At 39.3% G+C, this 22855-nt stretch overlaps 1 protein-coding gene across 1 annotated transcript in view; it reads left to right on the forward strand.

Annotated features, from left to right (window-relative positions):
- Positions 1–1885: 1885 nt before the first annotated feature.
- Positions 1886–22855, forward strand: part of LOC114666480 (uncharacterized) — a 113292-nt gene continuing 92322 nt past the window's right edge. Inside the window, exon 1 of the mRNA XM_028821376.2 lies at positions 1886–1980. The gene's annotated coding sequence lies outside the window, so the exon portion shown is untranslated. The remainder of the gene's footprint in view (positions 1981–22855) is intronic.

Below are 22855 nucleotides of genomic sequence, written 5' to 3' on the forward strand. Positions count from 1 at the left end.
TGCATTTAGGACTGAAGCCAGAAAGCACTTCTTTATTCAAAGCGTTGTGTGAATCTAGAACAAACTGCAGTATCAGGTAGGTGAAGCAGAAACCTTCAAATCTTTAAAAAGTGTTTGGAATGATATATGGAACAGCTTAGCTATTAGCTAAAGAAATTAGCTTGACGGACTGAATGGCCTCCAGTCATTTGTCCAATCACTCTCATTTTCTAGAACCTTGTTGAATCCATTTTTTAATGAATTTGGAATGTTCTGAGGGCAAATGGAGCTTCTGACTGGGGTGCAATGATTGAAATGCTGTTTAATACTTTTACATTTTTCATTATAAATTTTCTATGAATGTGTGTTTATATGTTGCATAAGTTTCTATTATATAGTGCCTTTTCTATCTATCTATCTATCTATCTATCTATCTATCTATCTATCTATCTATCTATCTATCTATCTATCTATCTATCTATCTATCTATCTATCTATCTATCTATCTATCTATCTATCTATCTATCTATCCCTCTGATTTTGCCTTTAATTTATATTAAATCCAAGCTCAACTGAAATCTATAATGTTTTTCCATTGTGGAAAACTACCATCATTTTTATATACTGAATAATTTTCTTTCCTCTTTTGTTTACATCACATTTGATTTCCAACCATAAAATGGCAATGTCTACCAGAAAGACATGGTTATTTATTTAAAAAATAATTGACCCCATGCAGATCTTTGTGTTTCCACAGGTTAGTCAATATAACTCAGTGTTTAATCAAAAGGCAGAAATGATTGCACAAAATGGATGACAAAGTTGGCTCTCTATGTTTTGAGAATTTGTTGAGTGAGTCCTGACAAGCACTGGCAACAAGGTGGTGCTGCATTTTGGTTATGTCACTTGAGTTGGGCCTGCTGATGCCTGCATACAAACATGGAACTAGTCCATCACAATTCACATAGAAATGGACAGTCATTAATGTAAAAAAGTACGTTTTGAGATTGATGCTATTTTATATGATCAATGAGGAACTTTTTGGCTCCACTGTACGTGAACATTTTTCCTAATTTGATAGTCTTTAGCAGAATTTAACGCTCGCTACATTTGTAAATGGAGGCTGCTGATTCTCCATTGCATTGCATAGCAAACAATTATTATTTTTCTCAGTTTAGTGCCGCTGTTCTTTATGTGTCTGAAGCTCTAATGGTGTTTTTTTCCATTCTGGCCGAAGGTCAACTACTGTTCCCTCCATCCACTTCTGGGTTTACATGGTTTAAGCCAACATCCTTGCTCTTTCCTGTATGACAATATCAAAGCAGTCACCTTCTTGAAGCTGCTACCTTCTGGCAGAAATGGAGAACACTCCTGACTTTGCTCTTCTTCCTCCACCTGAGATGCACTCCTCCACAATCTTCAGCCTTCGTTTATAGAAATTCTTCAGACATTGTGCATTCATTTAAAAAACAGGGTAAGAGTACCTTCTGTGAGTGCTGCTGTTCTGGTAGGAGTAGGCTGGTCAGCTATGTCAAGTAGATCTTGCCAGCACTAATTTGATTGGTTCAGAGTTGGCTGATTTTGACCCAGTGATTTCCCATCCTGCTTCATCCACCCTGGACTTTTCTCAATGAGACAGTATAGAGTACAGAGTCAAGGTACAAGTTAGGTACCAATCCTGGAAAGGAGACCAGATCTCTCATACTGTATGTGCAAAATGGTCATCCTTCTGTATATATAGTTTGATGATAACTAGAATGTGCCCAGGTGGCTCGGGCTGAAGCCACTGAAAAGGGAATCTGTCAAACTAGAGTCAAACTACATCAATTGAGTAAGACTGCTGCTTTTCGTAATCTCCGTGACACACATGACAGTGTGCAAAGAGGCCGTGCTCGGTGTGTGCCTGCAGAGGAACAGAGAGAGGCAGCAGGCGGAGGGGGAGGCCAGCAGAGGAAGTGAGTTGTGATGTTGCACATTTGCGTCAGTGCTTCATCTACCAAGGTAAGATATGCTTGTCGACTCTACCGCCGTCTCAGTTCTGATTTGTGCCTTTTAGACGGAGCCGGGGGGAACTTGGCTTGAAACACTTTTTTGGAGTTGGGGAGACGCAGCAAACCAGAACAGATGATTGTGCATTGGGACTGAATTAGGCGAAACAGATAGCGAGAGAGTGGCATTGTATAAGACAGAAGGCTGTGACTTCCGGCTGCATGATTTACAGTCTTTGCGCTCACAGGGTGAGGCCTGCCATGCAAGGTGCAAATGCGCACGCCTGTTATGGTATGGCCAGGTCCTGTTATTTGGATTTGGATGGCTTGAAAGAAGATGAGCAGTAGAACATTTAAGGTTTGTCCATTGCTCTCACCCAGCATACTGAAGTGTCATATGCAAGTATGTTATGCAGCAGGGATTTCCAATTCTGGAGCTTCCTGGAGCTCATTTTACAGTTTTTAAAGTCACATCTCCTGAACTGATTACACATACAGGTTAGCTGAGACATTTTTATATTTCACTTGCAGTACGGTCAGATTAAGGAGTGCCATATACGCAGAACAAATTAGCTGAGACATTTTTATATCACACTTGCAGTACGGTCAGATTAAGGAGTGCCATATACACAGAAGTGTAATGGGCCAACATCCGCAATGCTCACTATTAATGACACACTAAAGGACTGTAATTTAGGAACATGGCATTCCAACAAGCAGTGTGCATCTTTAAATTAATCAGGCCTCACATTGAGCAGAGAACTCAACTCAGCCTATATGCCTCCGTTGATTTCAGGGGTCTTTGAACTTGGTGAAGTATTAATATTTTCCATATGTAACAACTATGTGTTCAGTCTTGTCAAGGCAGGACATCTCTGAGTGCTGGCATCTGCGCCAACAATGGCACCTGCAGTCTTGATTCTTCACTTGTCCTCTGAATTTTGTTGCACCACTTTTGATTGCATTTTTTTTTTTGACCGAGGATGTATGGAAGAGGAATTTAGTAAAATACCTATGCATTGGCATGGATTGTAACCAGCTCATAGAAAGTGCATTGACTAGATAATTTCTTTGAAGGGTGTGCCTACAGATGTTACAGATCTCTACAATAATTCTGAGGTCCTCCCACAGACCAAAGTAATTTTGTCAGTTTACAGAATAATACTAGGCACTGCCACCCATGATCTTGAACTGCATAAAGCTAGTTCAAAAATGGAGACATGCATGATGGAAAGAGAAGATGAATAGATGAAATGAGGAGGGATGGATGGAGGAATGTATGCAATTAGATTGCTCTGTCTGTGTCTGTTCAACCTGCAGACTTGTCTTATGTTTGCATTGGTGTTATGACCTACTCTAGATCTATTTTGTAAACTAAGCTTGTTTTCTTTAACCTGGTGCAGATTATTTAATTGAGTTCTGCCCTAATTACCCACCTATTGAGTTGAGAAGCTTGTTTGGGTTTTAAGGGCAACAGAGTGTGAGAGGAGAAGGATTTGGGTTTAACAGAGCAAAGTATGGAGAGTTAAGGTTGGATAGTCTAGCTTTATTATTATTTTTTTTTTATTGTTGCTTGTTAAAAGAAATGTAATTATTGTAAGCTAGCCATCCAGGTGATAAATATGGATAGTGTATGTCTAGCTATGTAAACTTTGATTAACTACAGTCATGGCCAAAATTATCAGCACCCCTGGAATTTTCCCAGAAAATGCACCATTTCTCCCAGAAAATTATTGCAATTACAAATGTTTTTGTATATACATGTTTATTTCCTTTATGTGCATTGGAACAACACAAAAAAACAGAGAAAAAAAGCCAAATCTGACGTCATGTCACACAGAACTCCAAAAATGGGCCAGACAAAATTATTGGCACCCTTTCAAAATTGTGGGTACATTGTTTTATTTCAAGCATATGATGCTCGTTTGAACCTGTGGCAAGAAACAGGTGCTGGCAATATAGCAATCACACCTGAAGCCAGTTAAAATGGAGAAAAGTTGACTCAACCTTTCTGTTGTGTGTCTGAGTGTGCCACACTAAGCATGGAGAACAGAAAGAAAGAGCAGAGAATTGTCCGAGGACTTGAGAACAAAAATTGTGGAAAAATATCAACAATCTCAAGGCTACAAGTCCATCTCCAGAGATCTTCATGTTCCTTTGTCCACTGTGCGCAACATAATCAAGAAGTTCACAACACATAGCACTGTAGCTAATCTACCTGGACGTGGACGGAAGAGAAAAATTGATAAAAGACTGCAATGAAGGATAGTCCGAATGGTGGATAAATAACCCCAATCATCTTCAAAACATATTCAAGCTGTTCTGCAAACTCAGGGTGCAACAGTGTCAGCTCGAAATATCTGTCGACATCTGAACGAAATGAAACGCTATGGCAGGAGAGCCAGGAGGACCCCACTGCTGACACAGAAACATAAAAAAGCTAGATTGGAGTTTGCCAAAATGTACTTGAGGAAGCCAAAATCCTTCTGGGCAAACGTCTTGTGGACAGATGAGACCAAGGTAGAGCTTTTTGATAAAGCTCATCATTCTACTGTTTACAGAATACAGAATGAGGCCTACGAAGAAATGAACACAGTACCTACAGTCAAACATGGTGGAGGTTCTAAGATGTTTTGGGGATGTTTTGCTGCCTCTGGCACTGGATGCCTTGACTGTGAGCAAGGCATCATGAAATCTGAAGACTACCAGAAGATATTGGGGTGCAATGTAGGGCCCAGTGTCAGAAAGCTGGGTCTGCGTCAGAGGTCATGGGTGTTCCAGCAGGACAATGACCCCAAACATACCTATAAAAGCACTCAGAAATGGTTGAAGACAAAGTGCTGGAGAGTTCTGAAGTGGCCAGCAATGAGTCCGGATCTAAATCCGATTGAACACTTATGGAGAGATCTCAAAATTGCTGTTGGGAGAAGGCACCCTTCAAATCTGAGAAACCTTGAGCAGTTTGCAAAAGAAGAGTGGTTGGAAATTCCAGTTGAGAGGTGTAACAAGCTTTTTGATGGTTATAGGACGCGCTTGATTTCAGTTATTTTTTCCAAAGGGCGTGCAACCAAATATTAAGTAGAGGGTGCCAATAATTTTGTCCAGCCCGGTTTTTGAGTTTTGTGTGAAATGATGTCAGATTTGGCTTTTTTTCTCTGTTTTTTTGTGCTGTTCCAATGCACATTAAGGAAATAAACATGTTTATACCAAAACATTTGTAATTGCAACAATTTTCTGGGAGAAATGGTGCATTTTCAAGGAAAATTCCAGGTGTGCCAATAATTTCGGTCATGACTATAGATACTGTAGCTAAGTTAGTGTTGCCCTCCTGCCTGGCTTTAGTTTTGTGTGTAACCATCTCCATATTTTTGACAATAAATGGAGTCTATTTTTTTTTAGCTGGTTTAGCTTTTTTGTGTTTTGTCTCCATCTCCCTCTCACTTGTGTGTGGCCTATTTATATACCCCAAGGCCTTTAGTAGACCGTAACAATTGGTTCCCTAGTTGCCATGTTTGGGACCAGCAGGTTTAAATATGACACAGTAGGATAGTTCTTCTCTAGTTTGTGGTGGCAGGAGTTTTGAGATGCAATTGAATGTCGATTAAATAGATTTGTGAACAATGTATAAACAATTCATAGGCTTAAAGATATGACATTAGCAAGGATCACCATAACTACATGTAAACCCATTACAGGGTTAAAGGGGAATTAACATTAATCAGCATTCCCTCCATGGTGAAGACTGAATTCTCCTGTTCTGGGTCAATGTTAGCCCTATCTGTTTGCCTTCTTCTGTCCAGTTTGTGAGCCCAGTTAGTTCATTACGAGATTACATTGAACTGAGCAGTATTAATTAAAAATGAGCATTCTCTCAGTGGAGAGATATGTTTAAGACTTAGATCTCAGCAGTGTCACAGCATCTATTTTTAATGAATTTTTTCCATTTTTGGGTTGTAGTATGACAACTACTGGCTCTGTGGTAGGGTGTATGAGTGGACCCTCACTAAACAGACTCTCTATTCAGCATTTGTTCTGTCTTGCACCACATACTTGTTGTATGACAACATCCAGAAGTCACCAGTTAATATAATCTGCACATCTTTAAGATGTATGAGGAAAACCAGAGTATACAATTGACAATTTGGGGAGATGGGAACAGCAACAGAGTCCTCAAAATGCCAAGCTGTCAGATGGGGAGTAGAAGGATGTGCATTAGCCTCATTTAGGACTACAGCAGCAAAACATGTTTCAATCTGGTAGTGCCTTAGGTTGGAAAACAATTGAAAAAAGTAACCTCATCATGAGATAAGAAATATGTGACATTAGTAATGGAGTAGTAGGCAGATGTCTGGATAAGGAGATGAAGCTGTGATTGTATAGGTTTATAGGTTTATAGGATTTAAGGGTTTATAGGATCATTATTGTCACATGTACAGTGTATGAGTGGAGATGAGATTTGACATTCAATGACCCGTGGTGTGCAGTAGTTCAGGTTTGTAAGTTTTTTCTCTGTAGGATAAAGGTAGCCATCTAAAAAAGTGATGATGCTCTTTGTGCATTGTCATTGTCATATACAGAAGGTTGGAGCATAAAGCCACATGGAAGAACCTAATATAACACAACACTGTCAGATCTGCATAATCCAATGCATGGTCACAAGGTGCCAAAGCCTATCCCAGCAGCATTGGATGCAATCCTGGAAACTGCCCTGGGCAGTATTCTTACTCTGTCCTAGGGGCCTCTCACTAACACACCATCATTCATATTTGTCTGGTTTAGAGTCACAATAAAATAAATTTAAATGTCAATGATGTTCTGCGGTGGGTTGGCACCCTGCCTGGGATTGGTTCCTGTCTTGTGCCCTGTGTTGGCTGGGATTGGCTCCAGCAGACCCCCGTGACCCTGTGTTTGGATTCAGCGGGTTGGAAAATGGATGGATGGATGGATGATGTTGTGGGGGAAATAGAATAAACACAGACAGTGCTCAGAACCCAAACTCCATACATAAAATGACTGGCTATGGGAATCCAATTTAGATCCTTAAGGTAGCACTACTAACCGCAGCACAACTGTCTCACCTCTGAATCAGTTATCCCAGTATTTATTGGTAGATAGTGACTGAAATTCAATTCACTTGAAAAATAGCCAAATTCACGTGAATACCAAAACACCAGTGTGAGATTTCAGGAGGATGTCAGAGGCAGAAGAGAGGTTAAGGAGAAGCAATACTTGAGACATCCAGGATCAGAAATAAGGAGGAGAAGACTATTCATAATGTGAAAAAGAACTGTCTGAATACTGTGGTGAGGTGGAAATCACAAGTGGAAATTAGATCATTAGAACAGTAGAATCATTTTGATGAAAACAGGCCATTTTTGCCCAACAAGCTTGCCCATATGCTGATACCAGCATAGGAGAGAGTTTCCCCCCAACCTACAATTACAGCAGCCCAGGTAAGAAGAGAGCTGAGGAGACTTTGTGCCAGTAAAGCAGCAGGTCCAGATGGAGTATCGCTACGACTGCTGAAGGCCTGTGCGTTGGAGCTGGGGAGTCCTCTACAGCGCATCTTCAACCTGAGCCTGGAACAGGGGAGAGTCCCGAGGCTTTGGGAAACATCTTGCATCACCCCAGTCCCAAAGGTAGTGAGCTGAATGACTTTCGGCCTGTCGCTCTGACGTCGCATGTGATGAAAATCATGGAGCAGCTGCTGCTTCACCACCTGAGGCCACAGGTCCGCCATGCCCTTGACCCTCTCCAGTTTGCATACCAGGAGAAAGTGGGAGCGGAGGATGCCATCATTTACATGCTACACCGATCCCTCTCCCACTTGGACAGAGGCAGTGGTGCTGTAAGAATTATGTTTCTGGACTTCTCTAGTGCCTTCAACAACATCCAACCTCTGCTCCTCAGGGACAAGCTGACAGAGATGGAAGTAGATTCATACCTGGTAGCATGGATCGTGGACTATCTTAAAGACAGACCTCAGTATGTGCGTCTCAGGAACTGCAGGTCTGCAATTGTGGTCAGTAACACAGGAGCGCCGCAGGGGACTGTACTTTCTCCGGTCCTGTTCAGCCTATATACATTGGACTTCCAATACAACTCTGAGTCCTGCCACGTGCAAAAGTACGCTGATGACACTGCTATCGTGGGCTGCATCAGGAGTGGGCAGGAGGAGGAGTATAGGGACCTAATCAAGGACTTTATTAAATGGTGCGACTCAAACTACCTACACCTGAATACCAGCAAAACCAAGGAGCTGGAGGTGGATTTTAGGAGGCCCAGGCCCCTCATGGACCCCGTGATCATCAGAGGGGACTGTGTGCAGAGGGTGCAGACCTATAAATACCTGGGAGTGCAGCTGGATGATAAATTGGACTGGACTGCCAATACTGATGCTCTGTGTAAGAAAGGACAGAGCTGAATATACTTCCTTAGAAAGCTGGCGTCATTCAACATCTGCAATAAGATGCTGCAGATGTTCTATCAGAGGGTTGTGGCGAGTGCCCTCTTCTCACAGGTGGTGTGCTGGGGAGGCAGCATAAAGAAGAAGGACGCCTCACGCCTGGACAAACTGGTGAGGTAGGCAGGCTCTGTTGTAGGCACAGAGCTGGACAATTTGACATCCGTGGCAGAGCGACGGGCACTGAGCAGGCACCTGCCAATCATGGAGAATCCACTGCATCCACTGAACAGTATCATCTCCAGACAGAGGAGCAGCTTCAGCGACAGACTGCTGTCACTTTCCTGCTCCACTAACAGACTGAGGAGATCGTTCCTCCCCCACACTATGCGACTCTTCAATTCCACACGGGAGGGTAAACATTAACATTATTCAAAGTTACTGTCTGTTATACCTGCATTTTTATCACTCTTTAATTTAATAATGTTTTTTATTAGTATGCTGCTGCTGGAGTATGTGAATTCCCCCTTGGGATTAATAAAGTATCTATCTATCTATCTATCTATCTATCTATCTATCTATCTATCTATCTATCTATCTATCTATCTATCTATCTATCTATCTATCTATCTATCTATCTATCTATCTATCTATCTATCTATCTATCTATCTATCTATCTATCATCCTATTCTCCAAGATTCTCCAAAACAATATTGAATTGAGATTTGAAGATCCCTAAACCATACTCTCTACCACACTACTTGGTGATTTATTCCACGTGTCTATGTGAAGAAAACCTTTTTGAAAAAGTCATCTATACCCAACTGAAGTCCTTAGATGAACACACAATTCTGGAAGTTCTATACCGTCTCGCTCTCTCAGGTCAGCAGACCAGATGCTTTTACTTGTTCCTAAGACACAATGCAAACTTAGAGGTGATAGGGCTTTTTCAGTCGCAGCTCCAAAACTCTGGAACGATTTTTGCATTGCATATTAGGCAGGCTCCTTCCCTTGCTGTCTTTAAATTGTATTTAAAAGCTCACTTTTACTCCCTGGCCTTTGACCCAGTGTGAGATGTTGACTGGGACCTTAGTTGACTATCTGTGTACTTTTTTATCATGAATTTCTTCAATTCTTATGTGTTTCTGTTTCTTTTATCCTTTTGGTTATTGTGTGTCTTATATGTTGGATTTCATTGTACAGCACTTTGGTCAGCTTTGATGTTGTTTTTAAAGTGCTTTATAAATAGATAGATAGATAGATAGATAGATAGATAGATAGATAGATAGATAGATAGATAGATAGATAGATAGATAGATAGATAACATGTATACGAAATTTAGAGATACATTTCTGTGTCCACATGTTCTTGTTATAGAACTTAATTTAAAGTAACTGCTGGGATCCACTGTACTAATTTCCTTCATAATTTTCAATACTATAATCAGGTTACCTCTTAATCTCCTTTTGCTTAAACTGACAAGGTCCAACTCCCTCTATCTCTCCTCATATTTTAAACCTCTAAGTCCTGGAATCAGCTTAGTTGCACTCCTTTTGTAGCTCTGAGACCAAAACTGTACATAGTACTCTCACTAGTGTATTTTAAAGCTTAACCATAACCTTCTTTGACTTGCACTTCATACATTGTACAATCTAACATCCTATTAGCCAGGTTTATCACTTTTCTACGCTGCCTGGATGTACATAATGGTTAGTTAAATATCGTGTAGCCTGAGGAGATTGAAAATTGATGGAATATAGTCCTAATGCAAGAGTCAGAGTTGTCTTGTTGGGAGCAACAAGACTGAAAGACTGAACGAGCAAATTATGTATGTGAAGGACACCAGCAAAAAAAGACATTAGGAGCTGGGGGATAGTTTGGAATGAGGTATAGGATATTACCAGGTTATGATACAGTGAAAAGAGAGGATGTAGTCTTGTATTAAGGAGTAAAATCATTTTCATTCCATCTTGTCTTTGAGCTGTTATATTTGCAAAGATGTCATTCATAACGTTTGGGATGTGCCCTGGGCATCTTTTGGGCATTCAATTTGAGGTCTCTTGTTGATCTGTGGAAGGGTTTAGAAAGATATTTAGAACATTAGAACATTCTAGAGGAGAACAGGCTATTCAGCCCAACAAAGCTCGCCAGTCCTATCCACTTATCCACTTTACATAGAGGTATTGTCACTGTGGTCTTAAATTGTATCCATTTAACGGCTGACTTACACTAGAGTAGATATTTTGATACAAGTTTTATAGACTTCTGCAAACTGATCATCAATGGTGAAACTTTTTTCTAAGTTGATTGAGCCATCTTGAGAATGTGACATAGTAGTGTGACAGACCTGGAATTCTCACCTTTAGACTATTAGACTTTATTTTGATGACTGGCAGTTTGTTTGGTTTTCTTGGTGTCTAATTATTTCATCCCTAGTTATACTTATATTGGTGAATGACATATACAACCATTTGGTTCATATTTTCACATGATCTACTTCTTTGTTAAAACCTTTTCTTTAAGAAAAAGTTAAACCTATTTTACTAAGACAAAAGTAATGTAAATTCCACAAATAAAAAAGTACAATAAACATTTTACAGTTTTCAGTCAGCACTATATAGAGCATATCAGATAGACCAACTAGTTCAAAAACAGTCAAACTATTCTATGGAAAGTATTAGGGAAAGAGGCCTTATTTTAGGAGTGTGTTATAGACCACCCAATGCAGACAGTAATTTCAACACACATCTTTTTAGTAATATTAAAAAGGCAAGTTTACAAGGGGATATTACAGTCAAGAGAGACTTTAATAATCCAAATATTAACTGGGATAACTGGAGAAGCAAATGGAGAAGCACAAGAGCAGGAGTTTTTAGAAGTAGTCAGTGACTGTTTTTTAACACAGCATGTTAAAGCACCAACAAGGGGTGAAGCCTGTCTAGATTTAGTATTTTGTAATAATCAGGATAGAATTGAGGGTGTAGAGGTGATTGAACCACTAGGGTCAAGTGACTATAATATAATACAATTATCTGTGTTTTGTAAGAGTGTGGATGCAAAGACTAAAACTGTTAAGTTTAACTTTGGTAGGGCAAATTTTGAGCAGATAAGGCTAAGGAAGATCGACTGGGATGAGCTTTTAAGTATGGAGACAGTCGAGGAGCAATGGAACAGGTTTAAAAATGTTTTACATGTAATGCAGGACAGGTACATACCTAAATTTGGAATTAATAGGATTTTTTCTAAAACTCCACAGTGGGCTAATAAAGAGTTAAAAAAGAAACTGCGAAGGAAAAAGCAGATTTTTAAGGCATATAAGACTAATAACTCCAAAGTGAATTGTAGGGCGTATAAGAACATGAGGGCAACCATTAAGAAGGATATCAGGCTGAAAGACAGTTGGAGAGGAATATAGCAGATAAGGCGAAAGATGACCCTAAGAGATTTTTTTAGTATTTTAGTAGTAAAAGAACAGTCAAGGAGGAGGTGAAGTGCATCAGAAACAGTAAAGGGGAATTAAAAGATACAGAGAGTTAAATAGAGGATGCTCTAAACTTGCATTTTTCTGAAGGTCTTCAAAAATGAGGAAGTGGATAACCTCCCAGCGGTAAACAGGACTACTAAGGAGGCACATAAGGATTTGGAAATTGTAGAGGGAGAAGTACTGCTCAAATTAAATTGGCTGAAATCATGCAAATCACCAGGACCAGATAATATTTACCCTCGAGGCTAGTGAATACATACTGTATATAAACCCTTGATGCATATTTTTAGGAAGTCACTGCTTAATGGGGAGATTTTGAAGGACTGGCAAATGGCAAATATCATCCCATTATATAAAAAGGGTGACAGGGCAGATCCAAGCAACTATAGGCCAGTAAGCTTGACATGCATCACCGGAAAATTAATGGAAGGAATTATTAAGGAAAAGATTGAGAAACACCTGGCAAGTACAGGAGTTTTTCTGAACAGTCAGCATGGGTTCAGAAGAAGGAGGTCATGTTTTACTAATATGCTGGAATTCTATGAGGAAGCAACAAAAGGATATGATCAAAATGGAGCATATGATATTACTTATCTTGGCTTTAAGAAAGCATTTGAGAAGGTGCCTCATGACAGGTTGGGCATCAAACTAAAAGAAGTGAGAGTTCAGGGTGATGTTTTTAGATGGGTTCAGAATTGGCTCAGACACAGGAAGCAGAAGATGATGGTGCGAGGAACCACATCAGAATTGGCTGATGTTAAGAGTGGTGTTCCACAGGGGTCAGCGCTAGGGCCACTTCTATTTTAATACATATAAATGATTTAGATAGGAATATAAGTAACAAGCAGGTTAAGTTTTCAAATGATACCAAGATAGGTAGATTGGCAGATAATTTGGAATTCGGTAAATCATTACAGAAAGACTTGGACAACATGCAAGCTTGGGCAGATTTGTGCAAGATGAAAGTTAATGTCAGTAAATGTAAAGTATTAATCATAGGAAGTGAAAATGTTAGGTTTGAATACACAATGGGAGGTCTGAAAATTGAGAGTACACCATATGAGGAAGATTTAGGAGTCATAGTGGACTCTACGCTATCAGCTTCCCAAAAGTTTTCAGAAGCCATTAAGAAGGCAAACAGAATGTTAGGTAATATAGCACGATGTGTGAAGTTCAAGTCCAAGGAGGTTCTGCTTAAGCTTTATAATGCACTGGTGAGGCCTCATCTGGAGTACTGTGTGCAGTTTTGGTCTCCAGGCTACAAAAAGGACATAGCAGCACTAGAAAAGGTCCAGAGAAGAGCAACTAGGCTGATTCCAGGTTACAGAGGATGAATTATGAAGAAAGATTAAAAGAGCTGAACCTTTTCAGTTTAAGCAAAAGAAGATTAAGAGGTGACATGGCTGAAGTGCTTAAAATTGTGAAGGGAATTAGTACAGTGGATCGAGGCTGTTATTTTAAAATAAGCTCATCAAGAACACAGGAACACTGGTTGGAAACTTGTTAAGGAGAAATTTGTGAGCATCCGTTGATTACAGTGCGTTGCTGCACCCACCACAGAAAATAACTTTGGTGCAGTGGGTACATCCTTACAGCTTGTGTTATTGTAGGATTCACTCCCTTACCAGGTTTGCATGTTCATCTGTTGTTTTTGTGTTTTTTTCTCATTTGTTTCCTTCCACATTGCAAGGACATGAATGGCATCTATAAACTGACTTTAAAGTGAGATATTTGCAGTCCAACTGGGGTTGGTTCCTGCCTTGAGCTTGAAAGCAGATTCTGGCTCTCTGTGCCACAAGAGAAGAATACATTGGATGGAGAGAACATAAATACACTGCTAATACGTCAATTAAGATAGCAATCTATAAAGGAAGACTGTCTCCATGAGGGTGCCTAGATGGGGCCCTGCTGAGCCAAAAAAACGAGGAAGCCCTGTGTTGGATGTTGGATGGGCCTATGTGGATTTTAGGCACTTTGAGTGTGGATGGTAGAGTGCAGGCCATCTGATTATGTGTAGGCTATTTTTAAGGTAAACACACTTATTTGCTTATTTGATGGATATGTTAAAGAGCCACACTATTATATTGCCACATTAAATTTAGTGTTTCTTCTTTTAATTTTCTTTCAATTAAACCTTTCTTCTGTAAACCTCCGGCACCATGTTTCCCTTTATAGATTCATGTATTATGTAGATACAATTTTCTTTGTCACAATGTATTCAGATGTTTGTGCTAAATAATCATAATTACTACATGCTTAAAATAGATCTGCATGCTACTCCATTGTTTCTTGGGATATGTGACATAATAGTTTAAATGTCATTCTGGAGACAAAACACAATAAGACAATGTACAATGTGCTTAATGGTAGCCTTGAGGTCTTTGAAAACTGAACACTGTGCAAAAGAGGTAGTTCTCTGTGGCTCAGGAGAGATGTTAGTGAAGCTGACGTGAAATGTGCAGCCTACTCTAATGTCACAAAGAAGCATTTTTTGGAGGCCATCAAGGATTGTATCCTTGGCATTAGGAGATCCTCCCTGAGCTGTATGTGTGACACTTTCACTCTGTGTGATTCACATTTTGTTGCCTTAGCAACATGGTTTTGGGTTCCTGGTAGACTTCCTGTTTCATGCTGCTTGTTTTTTGTGACTGCTTTACAGTATTGATTCATAGATCTTCAGAACCCAAGTTGCTAACATTTTCTTTCATTTTTGTGCTCACTGGTCAGTGTATTAATAAAGTCTACATCAATATAACACCTTATCTATCTATCTATCTATCTATCTATCTATCTATCTATCTATCTATCTATCTATCTATCTATCTATCTATCTATCTAACTATCTATCTATCTATCTATCTATCTATCTATCTATCTATCTATCTATCTATCTATCTATCTATCTATCTATCTATCTATTACACATATGCTGTCTTTCATTTCTTTTAATGGCTATCTATTCTTTCTCATATTGTATACTGACAGGCAGGAGAATCAACAGCTACTGGTGGTGGATGACTCCTCACCTTATGAAGTGTATTGGTGTGGCCTTCAAATGTAGAAGCAATAAACTAGTGGCATTTCTAAAATGAAAATACGCTTTTACTGAAACCAAAAAAAAAAGAATGAAAATAATTGCTTTTAACAGCTTACAGCAATATTAACAGGCATCATCCTCACTATTTTAGAATTAGGCTGTGGTTCAGGACAGCGCCCTTTTGAAAATCCCAAGAAACAAAATGGATGAAAAACTGATGTTTATAGTCTTAAACAAATCAAAGAGAGGGGGCCTCATTCATTAGGAAAGCACATAGCAGAGTGGAAAAAGAACAATGCCAAAGCCTTCTTGCCCTTCTAGGCCTACTTTAGAGTATTAGAATATTAGAACACTCTAGACGAGAACAGGCCATTCAGCCCAACAAAGCTCACCAGTCCTATCCACTTCTAAAATAACATCAAGTCGAGTTTTGAAAGTCCCTAAAGTTCTACTATCTTGCCACACTACTAGGTAAATTATTTCCATGTGTCAATGGTTCTTTGTGTAAAGAAAAACTTCTTAATGTTTCCTAAAGTACTTATTAAGTTAGTGACTTTATCTCTCCATTGGTGGTATACTGCCCACTTGCCCACCTTTCAGCCACCTTTCCTGGCAGTCCTTGTCTGTCTTGCTTTGCCCTGGTGTTCCTTCTCAGTAGGACTTAAAGTCTCTACTCCTCCTTAGTCATTATAATCAGATATAGTGCACTTTCTCCTAGTTGCCGGGCAAGACAGTCCACCTTAATCATTTCTTGATAATATGCTTGAAGCCAAGCACCCCTGTGGCACCTACCAATTCACCTTCTGTCTAATATTTCAAGAGAGCATTATATGTTTCCATTCTGGGTGCCAGTCTCTTATCTGAGAGCCAGGCATTCTTAATATAAACCAGACTGCTTGACCTCCAAGGAGACAGATAGCCTTCCCAGCATCTTAACAAGGCACCCATCTCTCTGTCTTTGGTGCCCTTGTCTATTTCACAGAGCAGTCCATGTTCTCCAACACTGGCACACAGAAATGACAGTGTGAACCTCTCTCTCTATCTCTCTATCGCCTTCTTACAGCACTTTATCCTTCCTCATAGTGTCTCTGTTCCATTCAGCTTCTTGCCAGCCTGGAACATTTTCACATCTGCTTTATATTAGTCTCTAGTGGCATCTGTGCTTACCAAATTACAGCCTTATTTATTGTGGACTATGCCCCAAGGTCTCTGCCGTCATTCGTAACCAAATGACTTCTAAGGCAGTTTCTACTGTATTAATGACAAGCCCTATTTGCTGAAATGTGAAAGCCTAATGCCCACTTGCCCCATTAGGACTTGTAAGCTGGCCCTCGTTATCATGGTTAACATCGATGAAAGAGACGTAGTAAAGTGAAAAGAAATTGCAATTTGTTAATATTTCTTCAACTCTTTTCATAAGTGTTTCATTGTTTTATTAAAAAAAAAAGCACATAGAAATTTCAATCATGGAGTAACTGGTGGGGAGAAGTCAATTAAAATGCATTCGCAGTGCTCATACAGGAGATATCTTCATGCAGATTTGTGAATATTGCAGGGTGGTGGAGATTTTTGACATTATTTTCTACTAAATATCTTCAAAGGTCTCGTGAAAATTGTCAAAATTGTAGTTGTTATGATTCTGGGATTTTATTATTTAATTTTTTGACATTTAAAAACTTATTTCTGAGCTCACATATTTTTTCAGTGGTTTAAAATTACAGAGGATTCCTGGGATCTTTGGTTTCCTTTTGTAAGTGTTTTAGATTTATAAATTCAGTCTTTTATTAAATTTTGATTTGTAACAGAATGCCATTTTGCTTCTCTATGGGCAATTTAGGGAAATGTTGTCATGATGCCACTCCATTGATAGGGGGCATGTCACAGATTTTGCTTCCTGTTATGTAATTGGGACAACCGCAGCCATACGCCAGTGTCATAAGTGACCCAGTGTCCAAAATTGTGGATGTTCTCTGGAAATGTGCTACAAAGTATAGAGTAGGTTTTCAGGCAAATGAACTAGTGATTATGTTACTATGACTTTATGTTTTGGTTTTGTAGAAGCATACTGTAGGCTTGATTATTAATTTTGATTTAGAATGTTGCTGACTTACATTTTACCTCCTGGCCCATTTTTCTATGCTCTTGTGGTCTGCCACCTTTCCAACACTTGACAGTACAATAGCAGAATTTGTCATACTAGACAAGTTGATTCTTATATTGCAGTCCTATCATATAGTATACCAATGCACTTCCAGATAAGAGAAGACTTGCATAAAACAATAAGGAAAAGTGACCCATCACTTGGCTGTGAGATATTGTCATCTTTTCAGTTGATTCACTCCTTATACAACCACTGCATTGGCCACCGGATTAATCTTGGAGTTCACTAACAGGCAAAAAAGAGTTTCTGAATTAAGAAATGTTTGTGATAAATATGTCAACCTGACTGGGTTATTATGGAAGGGCATTTAGAAATGCTGTATATAACAGGCAAAAGAATAAATATGACTTCAGCTCTGTGCTTAGAAGGCTAAAACACAACACACTGCAACTCCTTCTAATGCTCCTAAGCTTGCTAGGACTTTGAACATCACTGACCCTCTACTGTCCATGCAAAAATGGGTTTAAAGGTGAAAGCAAGTACAGGAGGCTACGTCCTATGGGGATAGCCAAATCAGTACCATTTAGTTTAAGCTATCTGCTCTTTTTGCGTATGAAGCATGAGAACAAATAGCAGTGGTGGCATAAAACTTGCAGATCCTTTTTTACTTAAGAGCTGACTGAGCCTGTAATCCACTGACATCATCAATATCTTGGTTTGCCATTATTCTGAGATATTTGATTTTGGTGTCCTTTTCAGCATGCAACATACAGGTTGGCCAGCTATGATTTTCCACTTTTCCCCCACCCAATGAATTACTTTGCCTTGTATTTTTTATCATTGTCTTGATAAAGATTTGTCCAAATAACCTGTGTTCATAGACAGAAAACATTTTCATGCACTTCTGAAGTTGTTTGTCTGTTCAAATCATTAACCACATTATTAAGAGCAATGAGTGAGCTTGTTACAATGTGAGAGTCATGAGAGTAACTCCATCACGAAGAGGTGTGCTCCCAATTAAATGCATTTTTTTCTTTCTCAATGATTTTTCCTTTTCATTATATTGATTCAGGTTTATCTTTGTCTCATGTAAAATGTTTTGTTTGGGAAGTCCAAAAGTGACTCACTTCTGTAATTTTCAGTAAAATTCTAAATTGCTTTTCTAATTTTGGTGCTGATGAAATGTTTACAGTTGGCCTTTTTAATTCTGCACGCAGTACTTTCAGATACTTTTGCCTCAGTAGCATAGAGATTATGGGTGATTTTGGCGAGAGTTTTCTTCAGTGCTCTTATCATTCTTCTGTCCCTGATCGCAGGTGTTTTCCAAAGCTGATTTCATGCTATTATTTACTGAGTATCTCAGTGGTTTTGTTCTTGTGTAAGATATTACAGATTGTTGGTTTTTCTTTATCTAGTTTCCAAAGCTATGGCTCATAGACGAACCACTGCTCTTCATGTTAGTTTAGGCATATGGAGTACAAATGCAAACAGCAAAGAAAGAGCAAACTATAAACCTAAAGCTTCATATTTTCATCTGTGTACAGTGAACATAACAGGAAACATCAGAGCAGGAAATAGCTGGCAGCAAACTGTACTTAATGCACCAGGCCCCAGGTTTCTGTACTCGATTTTCATCCATGAAATTTAATTTGTGAACCCACATTATGGAGCACAGAATTGTAAGCCTGGTGTGGGTTAACTTTATGTTTGAAGTATTTACCAGTTTGTAGCAGTTTGAGTGTTTGCTATTGCCATTGACTGTTTAGGGTGTTAACAGAGGGCAGATAAATAAACACCATAAAGAGAAAATACTATTATTTCCTCTTTTATTATATATTAGATTTTGATTATGTGAGGAGCATAATGTCTACTTTCCTTTTATGGCAGACAAGCTTCCCATTACCCAGACTAACTGGGCAGAGCATTTTAAAACTTTCCTTCTGACCCTTGGGTTTTGGATTTTGTAAGTGAGACGCACTACAGGGCATTGAGGAATAGTGCAGGTTAATAGCAATGGGGGATACTTTGGCAATTTGGCTCTTTTGCAAGTTTTTTGCTTTCTATGTGCTATTCTGTACTGAGTCTTATTGCAGCAACAAACACAGCAAACAGCTGAATCAGTTTGGCAGTATGTGACTAAACTATGGGACTTAACCATCTTGAGCTAATTTAGCAATATTTGGGCAAATTCATAATTGAGCATATTAACAATGCAAATTTGTGCAAAAAACTATTGTTAGAATTTGAGGCTTTATTCCAGTTAGTCCAATCCAGTTGCTTTTCTAATTCAGTCTTCTCCAGAATTTCTCCTTGTGCTGATTGGAAAGACACCACACAGCAGACCAGATGCTTTTACTTGTTCCTAAGACACAATGCAAACTTAGAGGTGATAGGGCTTTTTCAGTCGCAGCTCCAAAACTCTGGAACGATTTTTGCATTGCATATTAGGCAGGCTCCTTCCCTTGCTGTCTTTAAATTGTATTTAAAAGCTCACTTTTACTCCCTGGCCTTTGACCCAGTGTGAGATGTTGACTGGGACCTTAGTTGACTATCTGTGTACTTTTTTATCATGAATTTCTTCAATTCTTATGTGTTTCTGTTTCTTTTATCCTTTTGGTTATTGTGTGTCTTATATGTTGGATTTCATTGTACAGCACTTTGGTCAGCTTTGATGTTGTTTTTAAAGTGCTTTATAAATAGATAGATAGATAGATAGATAGATAGATAGATAGATAGATAGATAGATAGATAGATAGATAGATAGATAGATAGATAGATAGATAGATAGATAGATAGATAGATAGATAGATAGATAGATCTTGATTGATCTTGATTTGTCCCAAGGGGGAAATTTGGGCATGGCAATGTTGGGAACACACAGACAACCATAATGACAGTGTCACTCTATTGCTTTTGCTACATAATCTCATATGAGCAAAATAGTTTTCTCACACCACTAGTTTACCCTTGTGGGTTTGCCAATTCTAAGACCGACATTGTGTTTTTATACAACTCTTAGTGCATTGTTATCCTCAGTTTCTTTGTAAATGTAAATTTTATGTCACACATCATAGGCTCTAGTCAACAATCCTGTTCAGTATTAAGTGGACTTAGAAGATGGTATGGTATGGTATGGTACGGTACATCATATCACAGACCTCCTGCATATCGATGTCTTTGTTGATTTCAGTTTCACTGTTGTTAATAGAACCAACATAGTCATTCTTAAAGTTTGCTCTTCTTGCCATTGAAAATGGTCATTGAAATGTAGTAGACTTTGAGGTCTTTTATTGGTCCTACAGTGTGCCATGTCATCCAGCCACAATGTCACATCCAACTAGGTTTATTTGATGGAAAATCAATGCGTTTCTAGGCAGTAAATATCAAATATGGTCTGTACATCATTAATCTGCAGGGTTCTTGAATATCAGTCTACAGCATACTTGGTCGGGTGGTTCTAACACTTGGCCGCCTCAAAAGTAACACCAAGCAACCACCCTATCATCTCCCTCACTTCTCATTTCCTAGCCCTGTATAATCTTAACTCCAAGAATGCCAAATTTGACTCCAGAAACAATCTAGTAGAAGGTGGTTTTGAACCAGAAATAAATATCACCCCGAAAATAACTTCTGCGGTCAGCAGTGGCTCCTTTTTCTTTGAGATACCAATCTAGACCTTCCTGTACATGCCCCTGGTGTCCTTATACTTCTGAACCTCTGGTAGCCAGTAAAAGACTATGTCTAGGAGGCAGCTCTCCAGGTACATGTTCCCTTAATAACCACAGTGAACCCTCGCTATATCGCGCTTCGCCTTTCGCGGCTTCACTCCATCGAGGATTTTATATGTAAGCATATTTAAATATATATCGCGGATTTTTTGCTGGTTCGCGGATTTCTGCGGACAATGGGTCTTTTAATTTCTGGTACATGCTTCCTCAGTTGGTTTGCCCAGTTGATTTCATACAAGGGACGCTATTGGCAGATGGCTGAGAAGCTAGATTGCTTACTTTTCTCTATCTCTCTCTTGCGCAGACTTTCTCTGATCCTGACGTATGGGGATTGAGCAGGGGGGGCTGTTCGCACACCTAGACGATACGGACGCTCGTCTAAAAATGCTGAAAGATTATCTTCACGTTGGTATCTTTTGTGCAGCTGCTTCCTGAAACGACATGCTGCACAGTGCTTCGCATACTTAAAAGCTCGAAGGGCACGTATTGATTTTTGACTGAAAAACAAACTCTGTCTCTCTCTCTCCCTGCTCCTGATGGAGGGGGTGTGAGCTGCCGCCTTCAACAGCTTTGTGCCACGGTGCTTCGCATACTTAAAAGCAAACAGCCCTATTGATTTGTTTGCTAGAGATTGTTTTCTCTATCTATGTGACATTCTGTGCTCCTGACACGCACTCCTTTAAAGAGGAAGATATGTTTGCATTCTTTTAATTGTGAGACAGAACTGTCATCTCTGTCTTGTCATGGAGCACAGTTTAAACTTTTGAAAAAGAGACAAATGTTTGTTTGCAGTGTTTGAATAACGTTCCTGTCTCTCTACAACCTCCTGTGTTTCTGCGCAAATCTGTGACCCAAGCATGACAATCTAAAAATAACCATATAAACATATGGTTTCTACTTCGCGGATTTTCTTATTTCGCGGGTGGCTCTGGAACGCAACCCCCGCGATGGAGGAGGGATTACTGTATAACTATCTGACCATTTGTTAATAGAAGGGAAAGCACTTACACTGATCTCTAAATAAGCTGCTTACCCAACTGTGTGCACAGAGCTGCTACCCATCAGCCACAAAGTATTCCGGCCTCCAGCTAACTATCCATGGCCTCACTTACTCTACATAGACAGTCTCTCCATTGCATGCCCACAAGTGACAAATTATACTGGTGACTACCACTCTCTTTTTGCTGTGTTTGTTCTCCTGCCGGTGACCATTTTGAACCATCATTCTTAAAGATAATGTACTGCCTCTCAAAGGAAAACCCCCAGTGTTGAGGTAACACCTGAAGGTCTTAGAGGAGAGAAATGTATTTCACGGATACATTTTAGTGTGCATTTACAATAGATTTTGTGTAGCTTGGCTTGCTTTCCACACTTGTATATCAGGACACTCTCTTTTGGCCAGTTTTGGCTAATCCTGGCTCTAGAACTCTCTTCTGTCTTTATCATTGTGCTGATACCCTTGGATCTGGTAAACATCTGCCAGTATGGCACTCCTTCATTTAAAATAATTTGTCTTTATGGGAAGCCTAGATGCATATGTGTATATATTTGTGGGTGAATTCTGCATGAATAAGAAATATATTAATATCAGGAGTTCTAAACAAATAATTTGCTTTGACTGTTTTCTGTTTGGGGGGCCTTTCCTGTATTTTTACATAAAACTCAAACAAAGAATTACTGCATCCCCTCATTTGTAAATAATGTGTTATCATATGCTGGACATTTTCACCGAATGCCATACAATAGGGAAGTGTTGTGGATATAAACCATGGAGTGCCACCATCAGCATGGTATGGAAAAGAATGAAGGCAATGTATAAAATTATCGCCAATACACCTAGACATAGAAAAAAATACCTAAATACTCCAGTGTTATTTTGGATCTGAACTTTAGGACACAGTAGTGTATTAGAAATCTGTTCAGCGCCCAAGTTTGTAAATAAAAAGTAGATTATGTAAGAAAAAGGTGAACTGATTTTTATCCTTTCAGATTTATTCAGATAGTCAGGAACTGTTTTTCCCAATAAGCACCGTAATGTGATGCACTTGGCCCCAGGCCCTAATGCTTTTCGATGCTTATCTAATATGGTTATTTGCAGGGTGTACAATTTTACTTGCAAATAGGTGTGCAGTC

This window comes from Erpetoichthys calabaricus, chromosome 16 (assembly GCF_900747795.2).
Source record: "Erpetoichthys calabaricus chromosome 16, fErpCal1.3, whole genome shotgun sequence".
NCBI classification, from domain to species: Eukaryota; Metazoa; Chordata; class Cladistia; order Polypteriformes; family Polypteridae; genus Erpetoichthys; species Erpetoichthys calabaricus.